Here is a 13,743-nt window from a genome sequence, read left to right on the forward strand (position 1 = left end):
AGAACAGTGTTCAAGTACAGTACAATTTGAACCAAATCCAGGAAAGATATTGAGAACAGATGGATGTCTCTGTAGAATTCTGGTACTGCCCAAATCCACCTGCAGTGAGTGGCCAAATTGTGATGAACCAATGAGCCTCTGTTTGAACTAGTAAGATCTAGGAGCCTGGGCAAAAGGAAATTCACAGACCCATGTGGTAGAAGAACCAAGGCATAAAGAGGATTCATTCCAACTTGCCATCTATCAAAGAAGTAGGCAGGTTAGAAGAGAAAGAATAGAAATCATTTCTACAATGTATGGAGAAATCAATACTAGATCATCATATTAAGGGCCAGTGAGATGCATAACTTTTCTAATAGCCAGGCAAATCTCCAGGTCACGCAGAGCAGAGCTATAACTGAAAGACCCCGTGATGTATATTATTGTCAGTAATTAAACTTGCTTATTCCTCCAGCTTGTCCCCTTTCTCTTTTCCTTACATTGTTTTCCCTAAATATCAGGCATCCAAATTTGGCACCTGCTTAGAGATCAGCAATGATATACAGCTGAAATATTAACTATAGCTAATGTCCTGATTTATGATCTATACATTCAATCCAATGTTGAATGATGATCCCAACAAGCATATGTGTAGAAATTGAAAGCTAATTCTATGATTTATATAAAAATACAAAACAACTTTGAAAAAGAACAACTTTGAAGAATTTACCCAGCTTGATCCCAAGGCTATCATAAAGCTATACTAATCAAAATGTATGGTATTGAAAACCACAATGAGGTATCATCTCACACCAGTCAGAATGGCCAACATAAACAAATCCACAAACAAATGTTGGAGAGGATGTGGAGAAAAGGGAACCCTCGTGCACTGTTGGTGGGAATGCAGACTGGTGAGGCCACTGTGGAAAACAGTATGGAATTTCCTCAGAAAACTAAAAATGGAACTGCCCTTTGACCCAGTAATTCCGCTGCTGGGATTATACCCTAAGAACACTGAAACACCAATCCAAAAGAATCTGTGCACCCCAATGTTCATAGCAGCACAATTTACAATAGCCAAGTACTGGAAGCAACCGAAGTGCCCATCAGCAAACAAGTGGATCCAAAAACTATGGTATATTTACACAATGGAATTCTACGCAGCAGAGAGAAAGAAGGAGCTTATACCCTTTGCAACAGCATGGATGAAACTGGAGAGCATTATGCTAAGTGAAATAAGCCAGGAAGTGAGGGACAAATACCATATGATCTCACCTTTAACTGGAACATAAGCAATAGAAGGAAAAAGCAAACAAAATATAACCAGAGACATTGAAGTTAAGAACAATCTAACAATAGCCAGGGTGGGGGTGGGGGGGTGGGGGTGGGGACAGTGGGTAGAGGGGATTACAGGAACTACTATAAAGGACACATGGACAAAACCAAGGGGGAGGGTGGAGAGGGGGGAGGGAGGTGGGTTCAGCTGGGGTGGGGTGGAGGGATGGGGAGAAAAGGCATACAACTGTAATTGAATAACAATAAAAAAAAAAAGAACAAATTGACCAATGAAACAGATTAAAAAGTCCAACAATGGATCCACACATGCATGGTCAATTGATTTTTTACAAAGTTGACAAGGTATTCTAATGACTAAAAAATAATTTAAAAAATTTAGACTAATTATGCAAGAAGTGTAATCAGTATGGACTCTTCCCTCACACCCTCACACAAAATTTAAATCAAAATTTATCACAGATATAAATATAAGAGCTACACTACAAAACATCTAGAAGAAAACTTGGGAGAATGCCTTAGTTACCTTCTCTTTCATAACGATTTTTTAAATATGACACAAAACCACACACCATAAAAGAAAAAATTGATGAACTGAATTTCAGTACAATTAGAAAAATTTTAATTTCAAAAGATACTGTCCAAAAAATGAAAAGAAAAGCCACAGACTAGAAGAAAATATTTATACAACATTTATCAGACAAAAGATCTGTACCTAGAATATGTAAAGAACTCTTGTGGCTCAATGAGAAGGCAAAAGGCCTCACAAAAAATATGGACAAAAGACGCAAACAGATGCTTCACCAAACAATACATGCATGGAGCATAAGCACATAAGAAAAGGCTCAACATCAGTGATCATGAAGGAAATAGAAATTGAAATCACCATGTCATACCACCCATTAGGATGACTAAAATTTAAAGACCCGATCATACTAAATGTCAGCAAATTGCCTGCCGGAATGGAAAATTGTATGACCTCTTTGGAAAACTGTTGTGCAGTTTCTTAAAATAAGCATATGCCACCAAATTTGTGACCCAGTCGTTACACTCTTAGGTACACAAGTACTGTCCTAACACAAAGTCCATCTGATAACCTAGGACACTAAGTGACCAACAGGCAGGTAGCATGTAAGTGTTCACACGCTAGAGAAAAGAATGATTCACATCCCAGACAGGACAGAGCTGGACCGTCCAGAGATTTCATCACATGACTCAGAATGAAACATAACTTGGAACTTATGAATTGTTTACTTCTGTATTTTTCCACTTAATGCTTTCAAACCACAGTGGCACATGGGCAACTGAAACCCTGGAAAAAAAAACCACAATCCAACATTGGTACCTGCAATAACAAACAAATTTCAAACTACCTGCTGAGTGACAGAAAAAACAGTATCTAATGAATGATTTTGCTTATTTAAAATTCTAGAAACTGGGAAGTATTTCACAGTGTCAGGAAGCAGGTGAGTGGTTGACTCGAGATGCTGGGAGTGGGGAGGAGGGAGACAACAGAAGAATGCAAAGGGGTATGAGGAAGTTTGTAAGGACAGTGGACATATTCTTTAGCTTGTGGTATGGATTTAGGCATATTTTAAAATTATCAAATTGTACAGTTTAAATAGATAGGGTTTATTACACATCACATACTTCTACAAAGCTGAGAAAGTAGTATTCTGAGTATATGTTCCTCAAGGTTTGTCAAATGTTTTAGATAATTTTATAAACTTAGTATAGAAAATTTGATGACTCTAACTATGTCCATTGTTGATCATTTTAAATGCAAGAGGATTTATTGCAAATTTCCTTTCCTTTCCTCTCCTTTTTCACCTTGGATTAAGTTCTGTTTGACACACGCTATAAAAATTCATAGTAACTTCTGGTGGTTGAGATAGGTTTTATCATTTGTGATTCCTGCTGCTGCTGTTTGTGACGAGCTTGAGTCAAATAGAAGTGCTTCTGACAATTTCTAAACCTAAAGCCAACACAAATTCTCATTTTTCCAAAATACTCTGACAGCCCTGATAAGACATATGTCATAATGAAAATGAGAAAGGCTAAATTATTAAAAAGAAAACACTATCAGACTGGGAGATATAAAACAATATTTTTTGTCCATAAGAAATGCATTTTCAGCACTCATTTAGAAAGATTAAAAGTTTTTTAAAAAATTGGTAGCATCATCCTAGGAAAATATACACACAGAGAAGCCCACAAGGAAACTAGAAGTTAGATATTAGTATCAGACTGAGTTGATAAAGAAAAATGGGGAAACAAAGGGCAATTAATAGTAATAAAGTATAAATTTTTATACATTCTGCTGTATCATACAGCAGAGCATCATAATTCAAAATGCCAACCAAAACAACAGGAAGTAGAACAATATAAAGTACTTTAATTTACCTCTACAGCTGATAAAAAAAAATTAAGTACATAATAAAAATTAGAAAAAATATACGAAACAGTTTTTCAAAGTGTGGCCCAAGGATCACTTGCAGCAAACCTTGCTGGGATTCTTATAAAATAAAGTATATCCCCAGTTCCTGCACTGCCCTACGGCATCGGATATTCTGGGAGCGGTTCCAAGAAACCTGCAAGTGAGCGAGCATTTTAAATGATTCTTTTGCACTGTCATAAAGGGTATAAATGATACACTTAATAAAGTGTACTATATATATAGTACTTATATATAAACACACACTAAAGAGAATAGATAACTTATTTTTTATTTTTTTAAAGATTGTATTTATTTATTTTTAGAGAGAGGGGAAGGGAGGGAGAAAGAGAGGGAGGAAACATCAGTGTGTGGTTGCCTCTTGAGTGCCCCCTACTGGGGACCTGGCCTGCAACCCAGGCAGGTCCCTTGAGTGGGAATCGAACCTGTGACCCTTTGGTTCGCAGGCCGGTGCTCAATCCACTGAGCTACACCAGCCAGGGCAAGAGAATATATAATTTATAATCAAATGACCAAGAATGTTTACAAAAATTGGCCAGAAAGTGTCATTAAATCAAAAACTAGAAATAATAGAGCCCACAACCTTTTCAATTCTTAAAACAATGCAAAAATTAGAAATTTATGTTTTTAGAAAGGAAGAAAACCTTGACCAGCTTAAAATTAAAAACTCAATCATAAACAATGTGGGCCAAAGAGAAAATCAAAGCACTGAAAGTTGAGAAGATAAAATGATAGACCTATACGCATCAGAACCTATGGAATGTAATTCAACTGAATGTGAAAGACATTGGAGACCTACATACTTAATTACTAAGCAAGGAAGACAATAGAAAATAAATTCATAGTTCAGCTCAATAAATTAGGAATGTAACAACAAAATAAAGCCAAGGAAAAGAAACGAAAGCATTTAGTAAAGATAAAAGATTAAGGGATTGAAGGTAACTCACTATATATAACATACAATAAACACTAAAATTGTTTCTTTAAAAAATAAATACCTGACATATGAACAAAAGAGTACATGTTGTCTGATTCCATTTATATAAAATTTTTAGAAAAGGAACAAGCACAGACAGCATATTAATCATTGCCAAATTAATACAAATGGGCATGAGGAAACTTTTGGGGGTAATGATTGCACAAATTATAAATTACTAAAAATCACTAAAGTGTATACTTACAATGGATAAATTTTATGTTTTATATTTGTACTTCAATAAAACTATTACAAATATGTTGATAAATGATCTCACTGTAACAACAGAATAGGTAGAATACTTAAAAACATGAAGGTAGATTTTGTGAGGGACATTGGCTAAAACTTAGATGGATAGAGAGATGATTTTTTTTCTTGGATATAAAGATATAAAATATCCCCAAAGATGTCTATAGACTTAATCAATATCAACAAAAAAACACAATTTAATCAGGCATTTGCATTCAAATGGGTAAAATATGATTGTTCAGGGGATGATTGGGATTTGAGGAGAGATAACACTAAGTTCTCTACTTTACACCCAACACTATAATAAATTGCAGATAGAAAAAAAGGGATAATATTTTGTGTGATCGTAAGTAGAGAGGATAGCTTTTATAGGGAGCACACATAACCTGGAAATCACAAAGGAGGAAATGGATCAAATCAACATAAAAATTGTAAATGCATTAGTAGTAAAACATATATATATATATATATATATATATCATGTATATAAATAAAAGGCTATAAAAACACCTAATATATTTGACAAAGATTTAATATTATATTATAGAAATAACTCAAGTTCTATGTCAACAAACCTTGTTGGCTCTACTTCCAACATTTATTTCACATGTGAACACTTCTCATCACCTCCAACCCTGGTCCTCTTACCATATCTTGGCTGTGTTATTCCAACAGTCTCTAGCTGGTCTCTCTTGCTTCCTTTCAGACTATTCTCAAACAGCAGCTAATGCAACCCAGTTGAAAACTAACTCTTGTCAAAAGCTTCCAAAGTTCTCCCATTTCACATGGCTTTTATGTTTTTCAGAATTTGAAAAAATATATATTTTAAGTTCTTACACAGTCTGGTGTCCATATTACTCCTACAGCATCATTTCCTACTTCCCTCGCTCACTGTGGTCCAGCCATGCTCGTCTCATGGTTGTTCCTTGAACATGCCAACCATATCCCACCTCTGCAGTGTGTGCCCTGCCTAGTGTCCTATCCTTCTAAATACCTCTGTGGATTGTGTTCTCACCTTTACACCTGTATTCAAATACCTTCTCAGCGAGGTATCATTCATTATTCTTATTTCAAAATCAAAAATTGTGCCCTATTCCCAATACTTCCTCTCTTCCTTTCCTTCTTTACTTTCTTTACCTGGAATGTTATATTTTACTTATATATTTGTTTGCCCCTACCAGAATGTAAGCTTTGTAGAGTCAGAAATTTTGCTTATTTTGGCCTCAGCTATATTTACAGCACTTTAAGAAGTGCCTAGAATGTAACATGCTTGCTTCAAAAATCCTTGCTGAATGACTGTGAAAAAAAAATACCAACAACCCAAAAAGAAAAATGGGTGAACAGTTTACAGGAAAATAAACTAAAATGACGTATGAATACACAAACATGAAGATGTCCGGCCTCGTTTGTAATTAAAGAAGTATAATTGAAAAACTATTTTTTCATCTATCAATTGCAAAGATCATTCTGTGTAGATTAGAGTATAGGGAATTGAGTGTTTTTATACATTGTTAGAGGAATGTAACTGTTGCAACCTCTTTGAAGGGAATCAGGAGTATTGCAATCTCTGATACAAATGTTCCTTAAGAATTGTCCTTAACAACAGGTTTGCACATGTGTACCAAGATAATGTATAAGGATGCTCTTTTCAAAAAACTAAATATATATCAACAGAGGGTGGGTTCTACAATTGTGGAGTTCAATTATACAAAATGCATCTATTTACTTAGCAAATATCTATTGAGTGCCTGGTATTGTTCTAGATGCTGGTAATACAATGAGAGAGAGAGAAGAGAGAATATGACTGACTGAATGAATGAATGAATAGGGGGAGGGAGTTGAAGGGAAATGGGGGGAGGTAACTAAAAAGGAAGAAAACAACATGTCCCTGCTTCCATGGCAGTAAAGAGAGATAACAAACACATAAATGCAGTAACCCCCTCATCCACAGGGGACATATTCCAGGACCCCAGTGACTGCCTAAAACCAAGGAGAATGCAGACGCCTACATACACTGTTTTTTCCTATTTGTGCACAGCTTTTCACTTAAAGGAAGCACTTCACACATCTCTTTGGCATATCCAAATTGCCAACATCACTACTCTTGTGCTTTGGGATTATTATTAAATAAAATAAGTGTTTCTTGAACGCAAGCACTGCAATACAATGACAGTCCATCTGATAACCAAGACAGCTACTAAGTGACTGAGGGCGGGGAGCATGTACAGCCAGGAGACCTGGACGAGGGGATGATCCATGTCCTGGGTGGGACAAAGTGGGACTCGTGACATTTTGTCACACTACTCAGAATGGTGAACAATTTAAAACCTACGAACTGTTTATTTGTGGGATTTTTAACTGAATACTGCTAGACCATGGTGGACCACAGGTAACTGGAACCGTAAAAAGCAAAACCATGGTAAGGGGGGGGCATACAGCACATGAGATAAAACAAGACAGCAGTAAATGCTGTAAGGATAAAAGGTAAAAAAAAAAAGTCAATGGTATAGAGAGCAATTAGGATATAGATTAATTTGTATAAGATGGTCAAGGACAACCTCCCTGAAGACTGATTAGGGTCCCAAGTTAGTACAGTGTAGCTTCCACTGGAGCCTGATTTTTCTTCCTCCTTGAACTCTAAATTCAAGCACACGAGCGTCCATAGCAGGTCACAGAACAAGGAGGCCAGCAAGGCTGTGCTGGAGAAAATGCAGGAAGAGTAAGAGCAAAGCAGGTCTTAGTGGTACTAGGAGCCAGGTATTGTGGGGCATCGTGGGTTATAATAAGAATTTTAACTTTTTAAAGAATGGAGTGGGAAATCAGTGGAGAATTTTTAGGTGTGATCTGACTTACATATTAAAAAGATCATTCTGGATAGTCTTCACAGATGCAATAGCAAGAGTCAATAAATTGCTTAGGAGATACGGCAATAACCCAGACAAGCAATGACGGTGGCTTAAACACAACAGGAGAATTGCAGAATCAAGGTAACGAAATGGGTGAGAAAGACGATGGCATTCTGGACTTTAAGTTGTTGCTGTAATGAGATGAGACTTCAGAGTCCTTGGGTGGGGTGAGTGTATTTTGCATGTGGGAGGAACATGAATAATTAGAGAAAAGACGATGGTAGCCAGCCTCCAGGATGGTCCCTACCTCCTGGTAATCATACCCTTATGTAGTCCCCTCCCACATTAGAATGAGCCAGAGTAACAGTAGGTCACTTCTGAGAGCACGTTATAAATTACACTGCAGCTTCTGTCCTGATGTCACTCCCTAGATCGCTTGCTCTGAGGGAAGACAGCTGCTCTGCCATGAGAATCCTATGTGCTAAGAACTGAGGTGTCCAACCCACAGCTGGTGAGGCACTGAAGTTTCGTGCCAGCTGAGTGAGCTTGGAAGTGCATTCTCAGTTCCAGTCAGTCTATCAGATGACTGCATCCTGGCCAGCATCTGTACCACCATCTCCTGGGAGACCCTGAGCCGGAACCACCAAGCTGGAGTCCTGGCCCACAGAAACTCTGAGATATAAATAGTGTTAAACCACTAAGTTTGGGGGTAATTTTTTATACAGTAATATGTAACTAATACAGAGCCTCATAATCTATTTTCCATGCCTTTATCCATTTTGAAAGTTTACTTCCTTGTATCTGGAAACTATCTCCTGGTTACAATTTTTTTTTTTTTTTTATTGTTATGCAATTACAGTTGTATGCCTTTTCTCCCCATCCCTCTACCCCACCCCAGGTGAACCCACCTCCCTCCCCTCTCTCCACCCTCCCCCTTGGTTTTGTCCATGTGTCCTTTATAGTAGTTCCTGTAATACCCTCTTCCCACTATCCCCGCCCCCACCCCCCACCCCCGCCCTGGCTATTGTTAGATTGTTCTTAACTTCAATGTCTCTGGTTATATTTTGTTTGCTTTTTTCTTCTATTGCTTATGTTCCAGTTAAAGGTGAGATCATATGGTACTTGTCCCTCACTTCCTGGCTTATTTCACTTAGCATAATGCTCTCCAGTTTCATCCATGCTGTTGCAAAGGGTATAAGCTCCTTCTTTCTCTCTGCTGCGTAGAATTCCATTGTGTAAATATACCATAGTTTTTGGATCCATTCGTTTGCTGATGGGCACTTCGGTTGCTTCCAGTACTTGGCTATTGTAAATTGTGCTGCTATGAACATTGGGGTGCACAGATTCTTTTGGATTGGTGTTTCAGTGTTCTTAGGGTATAATCCCAGCAGCGGAATTACTGGGTCAAAGGGCAGTTCCATTTTTAGTTTTCTGAGGAAATTCCATATTGTTTTCCACAGTGGCCTCACCAGTCTGCATTCCCACCAACAGTGCACGAGGGTTCCCTTTTCTCCACATCCTCTCCAACATTTGTTTGTGGATTTGTTTATGTTGGCCATTCTGACTGGTGTGAGATGATACCTCATTGTGGTTTTAATTTGCATCTCTCTGATGGCTAGTGATGCTGAGCATCTTTTCATATGTCTCTGGGCCCTCTGTATGTCTTCCTTGGAGAAGTGTCTGTTCAAGTCCTTTGCCCATTTTTTAATTGGGTTGTTTGTCTTCCTGGAGTGGAGTCGAGTGAGTTCTTTATATATTTTGGAGATCAGGCCCTTGTCTGAGGTATCGTTGGCAAATATGTTTTCCCATACTGTTGGTACTCTTTGTAATTTGGTGCTGTTTTCTTTAGCCATGCAGAAGCTTTTTATTTTGATGAGGTCCCATTTGTTTATTCTTTCCTTTATGTCCCTTGCTTTAGGGGATGTGTCTGTGAGGAAGTTGCTGCGTGGAATGTCTGAGATTTTCCTGCCAATGTTTTCCTCAAGGACTTTTATGGTGTTACGGCTTATATTTAAGTCTTTTATCCATCTTGAGTTTATTTTCGTGTATGGCGTAAGTTGGTGATCGAGTTTCATTTTTTTGCACGTAGCTGTCCAGATCTCCCAACACCATCTGTTGAAGAGGCTGTTTTTGCTCCATTTTATGCTCCTGCCTCCTTTGTCAAATATTAATTGATCGTATAGACTTGAGTTTATTTCTGGGCTCTCTATTCTGTTCCATTGGTCTATGTGCCTGTTTTTATGCCAGTACCAGGCTGTTTTGATTACAGTGGCCTTGTAATACAGTTTGATATCAGGTATTGTGATCCCTCCTGCTTTGTTTTTCTTTCTCAAAATTGCTGCAGCTATTCGAGGTCGTTTATGGTTCCATATGAATTTCTGCAATGTTTGTTCTATATCTGTGAAATATGTCATGGGTACTCTAATAGGGATTGCATTGAATCTATAAATTGCTTTGGGTAGTATGGCCATTTTGATAATGTTAATTCTTCCAATCCATGAACATGGTACATGCTTCCATTTGTTTGTATCTTCCTTAATTTCTTTCTTCAGTGTTGTGTAGTTTTCTGAGTACAGGTCTTTTACCTCCTTGGTTAGGTTTATTCCTAGGTACTTTATTTTTCTTGTTGCTATATCGAATGGGATTTTTTTCCTGATTTCTGTTTCTGCAGTTTCGTTGCTGGTGTACAGGAATGCCTTTGATTTCTGGGTATTGACTCTGTATCCAGCTGTTTTGCCAAATTCATTTATTAGGTCGAGTAGTTTTTGAGTGGAGTCTATAGGGTTTTCCATGTACACTATCATGTCGTCTGCAAACAGTGACAGTTTCATTTCCTCCTTTCCAATTTGGATGCCTTTTATTGCTTTTTCTTGTCTGATTGCTGTGGCTAGGACTTCCAATACTATGTTGAATAGGAGTGGTGAGAGAGGGCATCCTTGTCTAGTTCCTGATCTTAGTGGGAAAGCTCTAAGTTTTTGTCCATTGAGTGTGATGTTGGCTGTAGGTCTCTCATATATGGCCTTAATTATGTTGAGGACTGCTCCCTTTATTCCCACTTTGCTGAGTGTTTTTATCAGAAATGGGTGCTGTATCTTATCAAATGCTTTTTCCGCATCTATTGATATGATCATGTGATTTTTGTCTTTGCTGTTGTTGATGTGATGTATTATGTTTATTGATTTGCGAATATTGTACCATCCTTGCATCCCTGGGATGAATCCCACTTGGTCATGGTGGATGATCTTTTTAATATATTGCTGGATGCGGTTTGCTAATATTTTGTTGAGAATTTTAGCGTCTATGTTCATCAGCGATATTGGCCTGAAGTTTTCTTTCTTCGTTGTGTCTTTATCTGGTTTTGGGATTAGGATGATGTTGGCTTCATAAAAAGAGTTTGGGAGTCTTCCATCAGTTTGGATTTTTTTGAATAGTCTGTGAAGGATAGGGGTTAGTTCTTCCTTAAATGCTTTGTAGAAATCTCCTGTGAAACCATCTGGTCCAGGGCTTTTGTGTGATGGGAGTTTCTTGATGACTGCTTCAATTTCCTTTGCTGATATTGGTCTGTTCAGGTTTTCTGCTTCTTCTTCATTCAGTTTTGGAAGATTCTATTTTTCTAGAAATGTGTCCATTTCATCTAGGTTTTCAAATTTCTTAGCATACAGGTCTTCATAGTAATTTCTTACGATCCTTTGTATTTCTGTGGTATCAGTTGTAATCTCTCCACTTTCATTTCTAATTCTGTTTATTTGGATCCTCTCTCTTTTCTTTTTGATGAGCCTACTTAAAGGCTTGTCAATTTTGTTTATCTTTTCAAAGAACCAGCTCTTGGATTCATTGATCCTTACAATTGTGCTTTTAGTCTCTATGTCATTTAGTTCTGCTCTGATCTTGGTTATTTCCTTCCTTCTGCTTGCTCTGGGCTGTTTTTGTTGTTGTTCCTCCAGTTCTTGTAGGCGTAGGGTTAGGTTGTTTGTGTGAACTGTTTCTAACTTCTTAAGGTAGGCCTGTATTGCTATGAACTTCCCTCTCAGGACTGCCTTTGCTGTGTCCCATAGGTTTTGGGTTGTTGTGAGTTCGTTTTCATTTGTTTCCAGGAAGTTTTTGATTTCTTCCCTAATCTCGTTCTTGACCCATTCATTGTTTAATAGCATGCTATTCAGTCTCCATGCTTTTGAGTGTTTTGGGTTTTTACCCTTGGCGTTGGTTTCTAGTTTCAGACCCTTGTGGTCAGAGAAGATGCTTGATATGATTTCAATTTTCTTGAATTTGTTGAGGCTTGCTTTGTGTCCTATCATGTGGTCTATCTTTGAAAAAGTTCCATGGACACTTGAAAAGAACGTGTATTTTGCTTCTTTGGGATGAAAAGCTCTGTATATATCAGTTAAGTCCATTTCCTCTAAGGTATTGTTAAGTGACACAATATCTTTGTTGATCTTTTGTTTGGAAGACCTGTCCATTTTTGATAGTGGGGTGTTAAAATCCCCTACTATAATTGTGTTGCTGTCAATATCTTTCTTGAAATCCTCCAAGATTTTCTTTATGTATTTGGGTGCTCCTATGTTGGGTGCATATATATTTACAATGTTTATGTCTTCTTGGTGGATTCTTCCTTTGAGTATTATGAAGTGACCTTCTGGGTCTCTCTTTATGGCCCTTCTTTGGAAGTCTATTTTGTCTGATATGAGTATTGCTACCCCTGCTTTTTTTTCCTGTCCGTTTGCTTGGAAAATTTGTTTCCAGCCCTTCACTTTCAGTCTGTGTAAGTCTTTTGTCCTGAGATGGGTTTCTTGTAGGCAGCATATGTGTGGGTCATGTTTTCTTATCCATTCAGCTGTTCTATGTCTTTTGATTGGAGCATTTAATCCATTTACATTTAAGGTTATTATCGATAGGTAGTTATTCATTGCCATTATTTCCTACCTGTGTTCCTCTGTCTTTCTCTTTTCCTTCCTTTCCTTAAAGCAGTCCCTTTAGCATCTCTTGCAGAGCTGGTTTGGTGGAGCTGTATTCTTTTAGACTTCTTTTGTCTGGGAAGCTCTTTATTTGGTCTTCTATCTTGATTGAGAGCCTTGCTGGGTAAAGTAGTCTTGGTTGGAGGCCTCTGGTTCTCATTACTTGGAATATTTTTTGCCATTCTCTTCTGGCTTGGAGCGTTTCCATTGAGAAGTCAGTTGCTAACCTTATCGGGGCTCCCTTGTATGTTACTTCCTTTTTCTCCCTTGCTGCCTTTAAGATCCTCTCTTTGTCTTGGAAATTTGCCATTTTAATTATGATGTGTCTTGCAGTGGGTCTCTTTGGGTTCCTCTTGCTTGGGACTCTCTGTGTTTCCTGGATTTGGGTGACTTTTTCTCTCCTCAGATTAGGGAAATTTTCCATCATTACTTTTTCAAACAGGTTTTCTATCCCTTGCTCTTCTTCTTCTCCTTCTGGTATTCCTATTATACGGATATTGTTACGTTTCATGTTGTCCTGCATTTCCCTTATTGCCTCTTCATTCTTTCTGAGCCTCTTTTCCTTTTCTTGCTCCTTCTGGGTGTTTTTTTCTACTTTATCCTCCAGCTCGCTGATCCGATCCTCTGCTTCATCAAGTCTGCTTTTAATTCCTTCTACTGTGTTCTTCAATTCAGAAATTGTATTCTTCATTTCCGCTTGGCTCTTGTTGATATTTTCTATTTCCTTTTTCATGTTGATATAGTTTGCAGTGAGTTCATTGTAGTTTCCTTGTAGTTTCTGGTAGTTCTCTTTGAGCTCAGAGAGCTCAGTGAGTTTCCTGATGACCATTGCTTTGAACTCAGTATCTGATAGTTGACTTGCCTCTTTTTCGGTTAGTATTCTTTCTGAGACTTCCTCCTTTCCTTTCATTTGGGAATTGTTTCTTTGTCTTCCCATTGTTTGTGAGGTTCTTCTTGTTGGCCTCTGCGTCTTAAATTGCTTTGTTCTGACTC

This window comes from Desmodus rotundus, chromosome 5 (assembly GCF_022682495.2).
Source record: "Desmodus rotundus isolate HL8 chromosome 5, HLdesRot8A.1, whole genome shotgun sequence".
Classification (NCBI taxonomy): Eukaryota; Metazoa; Chordata; class Mammalia; order Chiroptera; family Phyllostomidae; genus Desmodus; species Desmodus rotundus.